This window comes from Rhopalosiphum maidis, chromosome 3 (genome assembly GCF_003676215.2).
Source record: "Rhopalosiphum maidis isolate BTI-1 chromosome 3, ASM367621v3, whole genome shotgun sequence".
NCBI lineage: Eukaryota > Metazoa > Arthropoda > Insecta > Hemiptera > Aphididae > Rhopalosiphum > Rhopalosiphum maidis.
In genome coordinates this window covers 48,324,546-48,332,772 of record NC_040879.1, presented here as the reverse complement: position 1 = coordinate 48,332,772, position 8,227 = coordinate 48,324,546, and the positions used below count along the sequence as shown (strand labels likewise).

Here is an 8,227-nt window from a genome sequence, read left to right as displayed (position 1 = left end):
ATTACATGGAAGTTAATAAAGTTAAATAAGAATCATTTACATAATTTAATGGTGTTGGTTTCATGTCAATAAATTGAGAATTGAGTGTTTCATAAGCCATAAAAAATTTGAATTTTTAATATACTCCAAAATTATCATATAAAAACAAGTTTTATAGAGTTTATGAAACATTGGCATAAATGAAATGTATGATAGTTATTAATCTTAAATAAGAAACAAATTCTCTTTCTAGTGGTGAAGGTTTCAAGATACTAACATGAGAATTGAGTATTTTATAAGCAATTAAAAAAATGAATTTTTAATACACTCCAAAATTATCATATAAAAACAAGTTTTATAGAGTTTATGAAACATTGGCTTAAATGTAATGTATGACAGTAATTAATGCTAAATAAGAAACATATTCTCTTTCTAGTGGTGAAAGTTTCAAGGTACTAACATGAGAATTGAGTGTTTCATAAGCCATAAAACAGTTGAATTTTAAATATACTCCAAAATTATCATATAAAAACAAGTTTTATAGAGTTTATGAAACATTGGCATAAATGAAATGTATGATAGTTATTATTGCTAAATTAGAACCACTTTCTCAATCTAGTGGTCAAGGTTTCAAAGTACTAACATTAGAATTGAGTGTTTCATTAGCCTTAAAAAATTTGAATTTTTAATATACTCCAAAATTATCATATAAAAACAAGTTTTATAGAGTTTATGAAACATTGGCATAAATGAAATGTATGATAGTTATTATTGCTAAATTAGAACCACTTTCTCAATCTAGTGGTCAAGGTTTCAAAGTACTAACATTAGAATTGAGTATTTTATAAGCAATTAAAAAAATGAATTTTTAATATACTCCAAAATTATCATATAAAAACAAGTTTTATAGAGTTTATGAAACATTGGCATAAATGAAATGTATGATAGTTATTATTGTTAAATTAGAACCATTTTCTCAATCTAGTGGTCAAGGTTTCAAGGTACTAACATGAGAATTGAGTATTTTATAAGCAATTAAAAAAATTAATTTGTAAAATACGCCAAATTTACCATATAAAAACATGTTTTATAGTGTTTATGAAATATCAGCATCAACAAAAATACATGGAAGTTCATAATGCTAAATAAGAATCATTTACTTAATTCATTGGTCTTGGTTTCATGATACTAATTTTTTGTTTCACTAGTATTAATTTGCTATCAATTATATTCACTAACCATTACACACACATTGCATAAATCCAATATTATTATCAATATCTTCTAGTTTATTTTCAAAATAAGATGTTGATACTTTCCCAAAGTGGTATGAATGCAAATTTCTGTCTCAGCAAGCCTTGGATGAACTGCTGCACTGCAATCTGAAAAAAATGTAGTCAGTTAAATATGTAAAATTAGTGGAGAATTAATTGAGAATTGAGTGTTTCATAAGCCATAAAACATTTGAATTTTTAATATACTCCAAAATTATCATATAAAAACAAGTTTTATAGAGTTTATGAAACATTGGCATTAATGAAATGTATGACAGTAATTAATGCTAAATAAGAAACATATTCTCTTTCTAGTGGTGAAGGTTTCAAGGTACTAACATGAGAATTGAGTGTTTCATATGCCTTAAAAAATTTGAATTTTTAATATACTCCAAAATTATCATATAAAAACAAGTTTTATAGAGTCTATGAAACATTGGCATAAATGAAATGTATGATAGTTATTATTGCTAAATTAGAACCACTTTCTCAATCTAGTGGTCAAGGTTTCAAAGTACTAACATTAGAATTGAGTATTTTATAAGCAATTAAAAAAATGAATTTTTAATATACTCCAAAATTATCATATAAAAACAAGTTTTATAGAGTTTATGAAACATTGGCATAAATGAAATGTATGATAGTTATTATTGTTAAATTAGAACCATTTTCTCTTTCTAGTGGTGAAGGTTTCAAAGTACTAACATTAGAATTGAAAATTTTATAAGCAATTAAAAAAATGAATTTGTAAAATACGCCAAATTTACCATATAAAAACATGTTTTATAGTGTTTATGAAGTATTGGCATAAATGTAATGTATGAAAGTAATTAATGCTAAATCAGATCCAATTTCTCTATCTAGTGGTAAAGGTTTCAAGATACTATCATGAGAATTGAGTGTTTCATAAGCCTTAAAAAATTTGAATTTTTAATATACTCCAAAATTATTATATAAAAACAAGTTTTATAGAGTTTATGAAACATTGGCATAAATGAAATGTATGATAGTTATTAATGCTAAATAAGAAATAAATTCTCTTTCTAGTGGTGAAGGTTTCAAGATACTAACATGAGAATTGAGTATTGTATAAGCAATTAAAAAAATGAATTTGTAGAATACGCCAAACTTACCATATAAAAACATGTTTTATAGTGTTTATGAAATATCAGCATCAACAAAAATACATGGAAGTTAATAATGCTAAATAAGAATCATTTACTTAATTCATTGGTCTTGGTTTCATGATACTAATTTTTTGTTTCACTAGTATTAATTTGCTATCAATTATATTCAATAACCATTACACACACATTGCATAAATCCAATATTATTATCAATATCTTCTAGTTTATTTTCAAAATAAGATGTTGATAATTTCCAAAGTGGTATAAATGCAAGTTCCTGTCTCAGCAAGCCTTGAATGAACTGCTGCACTGCAATCTGAAAAAAATGTAGTCAGTTAAATATGTAAAATTAGTGGAGAATTAATTGAGAATTGAGTGTTTCATAAGCACTTTAAAATATGAATTTATAACACGAGTCAAAATTGTCATTTAAAAGCATGTTTATAGTGTTTATGAAGTATCAGCATCAATGATATACATGGAATTAATAATGCTTAATAAGAATCATTTACCTAATTCATTGGTCTTGGTTTCATGATATTTACTTTTTGTTTCACTAATATTAAGTTGCTATCAATTACATACAGTTATTATTACATGACCTTGCAAAAGACCATTATTGTTATTATCAGTGTCTTCTAGTTTATTTTCAAAATAAGATGTTGATACTTTCCCAAAGTGGTATGAATGCAAATTTCTGTCTCAGCAAGCCTTGTGTGAACTGCTGCACTGCAATCTGAAAAAATGTAGTCAGATAAATTTGTAAGATTGGTGGAGAATTAATTGAGAAATGAGTGTTTCATAAGCAATTTAAAATATGAATTTATAACACGAGTCAAAATTGTCATTTAAAAGCATGTTTATAGTGTTTATGAAGTATCAGCATCAATGAATTACATGGAAGTTAATAAAGTTAAATAAGAATCATTTACATAATTTAATGGTGTTGGTTTCATGTCAATTAATTGAGAATTGAGTGTTTCATAAGCCATAAAAAATTTGAATTTTTAATATACTCCAAAATTATCATATAAAAACAAGTTTTATAGAGTTTATGAAACATTGGCATAAATGAAATGTATGATAGTTATTATTGCTAAATTAGAACCACTTTCTCAATCTAGTGGTCAAGGTTTCAAAGTACTAACATTAGAATTGAGTATTTTATAAGCAATTAAATAAATGAATTTGTAAAATACGCCAAATTTACCATATAAAAACATGTTTTATAGTGTTTATGAAGTATTGGCTTAAATGTAATGTATGAAAGTAATTAATGCTAAATATGAAACATATTCTCTTTCTACATATACTGTAATACTGTAATATGTATAATACTGTAATACATATTCTAAATATATTTGAAAAAAGTATTTAGACACAGTAGGTATAGGTAGGTTCTAAATATATTCTGTTTTCGAATACTTTTTTCTACTTTTTTTTTACATCTGTTTATTTTTTAAAGTTAGACAGACTATCTATAAAGTTTTTGAAACCATAAATTTTATAATAATAATAAATAGAAGAAATAGGTAGGTAGGTAGGTAGGTAAATATATAATTAAATTTTGTTTTAAAACGTAAGTTACAACCTGATTTACTTTAGTTACCTATTTATGTACTTATATAATTAATTTTCCCTTTTGGTTTTTTGTGATGTATATGTGACTTTTCGGAGAGATATAATGATTAATAATTAAACCATGTAACTTCTATACAAAGTCACACAAATATTATCTCAGAGATTTTTTACCGCGAATACTTTGGGACTTCAAAAATTATTTATAATAATTTGTAGTCTATTTAACGGTACTAGAAGTTCAAATGTGCACTGACATTTTATATCTCTTGGTGACTTCACATGGATGTCAACCTCGCGTTATTGCACATAGTATGATTTCTATGAGATGTTACAAAGGAAGTAACATGTTTATCCTTTATTTGAAATCCCTTAGATATGAATTTTGATAACAATTTTTTAATAATTATTATTACGTTCATAAGACATTACCGGGATATTATATTTGATATGTTAAATTATATTAATTTAGAATATCTTAGATACGTATTATAGATGTTAGTTGCGAGGTTGCATTTAAGACTATAAATTAATTATCTCTGCAAAGTGATGTTACTCGTATGGCACAGTGGAATATATTTTCTAAAATAAACAATTTACAAGGCTGGGCATACTATTAACTATTATTTGTACGAATTTATTTTTTTATTTTAAGAATTAATTTAATTTATATTTCAATATTTATATTATTATATTACAAACACACAAATAATATCCGTATGAAAAACTTTATTAAATAATGTAAATGAATTATTTTCAACTTTTAGGTACCTCCTAATTAACTAAACCTCTTAATTATTAATTCGACGAGTATTTTTTTTTTTTTGTATACAAATAAAAAAACTAATAAAATACATACTATAAACATGCTGTATGAAAGGATTATAACTTAGTTTTGCGTTGGCAAACACCATAAAACTTTTTCTTATTTATGCACATTAACTTAACTTGACTGAGTTACAAAAATATAATTAACCTAAATATTGTTATACAAATTTACCTAAAATGTCGAGATCGTTCTTTTGCCCATAAAACTGAAGGAAATAAACTATTTGGTTCGACATATGTTTTTAAAATGTAATCGGCAAATCTATGGCCATGTAGTTCATTTGGATATAACGCCATTAATTGAATAAAACCATCTTCTACATCTGAATAATACAGAAATGGGAGTCCGAAAATATTTTTAGCCAATTACCAAATTCACTTTTTTCGTCTTTGAAAGCATTTTTTTAAATTTTGTTTTCATTAATCTAAAAACACATTATTATAAAAAAAAACTTAATTAAAAATGTTTAATAGTATCTTACTTTACGCCAAGCTTGACCTAAATAAAAACGGCAACCAATCATCGGAAAATATTTCACGTACAGTTTCATGAGCGCCGATTTCAAAATCTAAATGTAGATATTGAACTTCCAAAACTTTAGATGTAATTGTTTGGCACAAATTCTTTAAATAATTCCACGTGTCAATATATGTTGTTTTTGTTTTATTTTCTAAGAAAAAGTAAACTAGTGGAATATAGTATCCATTTTGATAACAATGTATGGTATACATCTTAAAAAACATCATCATTCTTCAAATATCTTAATTCAATAACAGCCTCAAAAGGGGTCTTGGGTAAAACAAAATATATTTTTCTTTTCTCGCAATAAATCGCTTTTTAAATAGATTTTAAATCTTTATGTTGAAGTACCGTAGTATCAATACATTTCATGAGTTCCGTACGAATAATTTTGACTGGTTAAGTCGAAACTGATTCCGTAGCTTTCCTTTTACAATTTTCTCTTTCGTTCAATTTTTAAAGTGGCTATTTTAGAATGACAGTGTTCACCTAAGATTTCTTTAACAGATTAAATTTCACCGTCATTTTTAATTAACAAACTTGCTGTGCATTTGTTGTTGGTGCATGTCCACTTTTCAATATTATCCTTCCTCAGTCTAATCAAAAGATATTTGTGCTAGTTAAAAACAATTAAATTTCCACTACGCTCAGATGATATAAGTCTTACGTTTTCATTTTATTTAAGTATAAATGATTTGTACAACACATAACACGAGAAATCACGTACTGAGTAATATGAGAATACATATATTGATAATTTGTTGCAAACAATTCGCTATCGTTATATTTATATAGATTACCTCAAACAACAATAAGAATCATAAAATTCAATTGCGATATATAAAACGTTTAATTATATATATGGTTGGATTTTCAGATGGCAAAGTTTGTCAACGTAGCGCGGAATTATAAAAACTGAGCGTTCTCGATCGTAATAGTCGAAAAGTACAAAAGTTTTGTATAGGCAATAATATATGATATGTCCTAGACTGGCTAATCATCTCCGATCAAAATCGTTTTTCGTTTACAATGATACCTGTTATTGCATTCAAATTTAACACATCCATTATAGTAAGCTACTCTACATCACTACTATATAAGCAGAATGATGATACCCACTTGTCCACCCTTTATTTTTTTTTTTTTTTAAATTGAATATCAAATTTATTAATGTTTTAGTTTTATAGGTAATGCAATATTATTTTCATTATTTTTGTTATACGTATGATATCATCAATATTGTTAACTCTGACATCATATGTGCTAATCGACTACATAATATTCTTAATATACTAAGTATATCAAAATATTTATTTTGTTTTCGAAATCACCATACAATATACATATTACTCGTGACCCAGTTTAATCAGTAATTGATCATTTGTTATTTTTATTTTTTTAAAAGTGTAGTCATATTTAAGAAAAGTATATACATCATTATAATATAAACATTAAATTCATCGCCCTATTCCAAACCTAAAAGTTACATACTTCTCTCGTATTTATATTTTATAAACAATATTTTAGTAAATGTATTATCAAGTTTGAACAATTAGTCATTCGTTCGTGCATAATTAGTTTAAAATAAGTTCCCAATTACTATATACCTATATTTAGTTCGTTTACTAATCGTGTTTTTAACAAAACAAATAAAAGTCGGCGCGCATAGCACTTGTATATTTTTTAAACATATGAAATCCTATCCTATATTTATTATTTTCACATTCGATGATGCATTTACGTTTATAGGTATGTTGATTTTTTTCGAGTACCTATACGGATTTATATAATCGATGTACTTATTGAATTCGAATTTAATGAGACATCTGTAATGAAACAAAGTTTTAGTAACTAAATTTTTATAAAATAATAAATAATATCCTTTTTTAGATAGCCATAGCTTAAGCCTAAAATTCCATTGATATTCGAGTAATAATTTCTCAAAAATAAAAATGAATAGCAAACTTTTCTTTTGTTGTTTGACACATTCATGAGTTGAATTAATTTTATGTTGCTTTAAGATATATTTTTTAAATATTTAATTCAGTCTTGTGTTATTTTATTTCAATTATTCATCTGAACAAAAATTATTACTGGCTCGCCGTTATTTATCTTATTAGTACGATTTAATATATTGATGCATATATTAAGACATTCGTTAACATTATTATTATTTTATTATTATAATTTACTTAATATAATTTTTTTATGATATCAATAAAACATCTTCACAATGGAATTTTTATTGATTCATCCGGATTAAAACTTAAATATGTTATCAATAATTATGTTTCTAATTTATTTAATGAAAAATGAAACATTTTAACTTTATAGGTAATAATTAATTTATGGAAAGTCAATTAAAACAAATAGAATTAAAAACAATTATCTTTATTCTCATCTTTCTTTATAGATTTCGCACGTTTATAATGAATTTCAAACAAATATTATTATTATATGAAGTCTTGATTCTAGACCCATTAACCTTTTACCATTTTTCTCAAAAATTTGTGAAAGATTTATCCCATCATGTTATTCCACATAATATTCTCCCGTCTTCTCAATTTGGTTTTCGTGCTAAACACAATACAATTCATCAAATCCACCGTTTGGTTGATGCCATATTAACCTCCCTCGAATGCAAACAATATTGTTACTGTGCCTTTCTGGATATTTCTCAGGCATTCGATCATGTATGGCATGATGGCCTGCTTTTCAGACTCCCCAACTTTCTCCCCCTTTCACTATTTATACTAACCAAGTCCTATCTAACTGATCGATATTTCCAAATTCGTATCGGCTCTTGTACCTCACAAATGGTTATAATGAATGCAGACGTACCCCAAGGTGGTATTCTATCTCCTTTATTATTCAACATCTATACCTCAGATCAACCTGTTTTTTAAAACACCCTTGTTGCT

The 8,227-nt window shown here is 25.6% G+C and overlaps 1 pseudogene; it reads right to left on the bottom strand.

Moving 5' to 3' along the window:
- Window positions 1-4,954: 4,954 nt before the first annotated feature.
- Window positions 4,955-8,008, bottom strand: LOC113555630 (annotated as a pseudogene).
- Window positions 8,009-8,227: the final 219 nt, after the last annotated feature.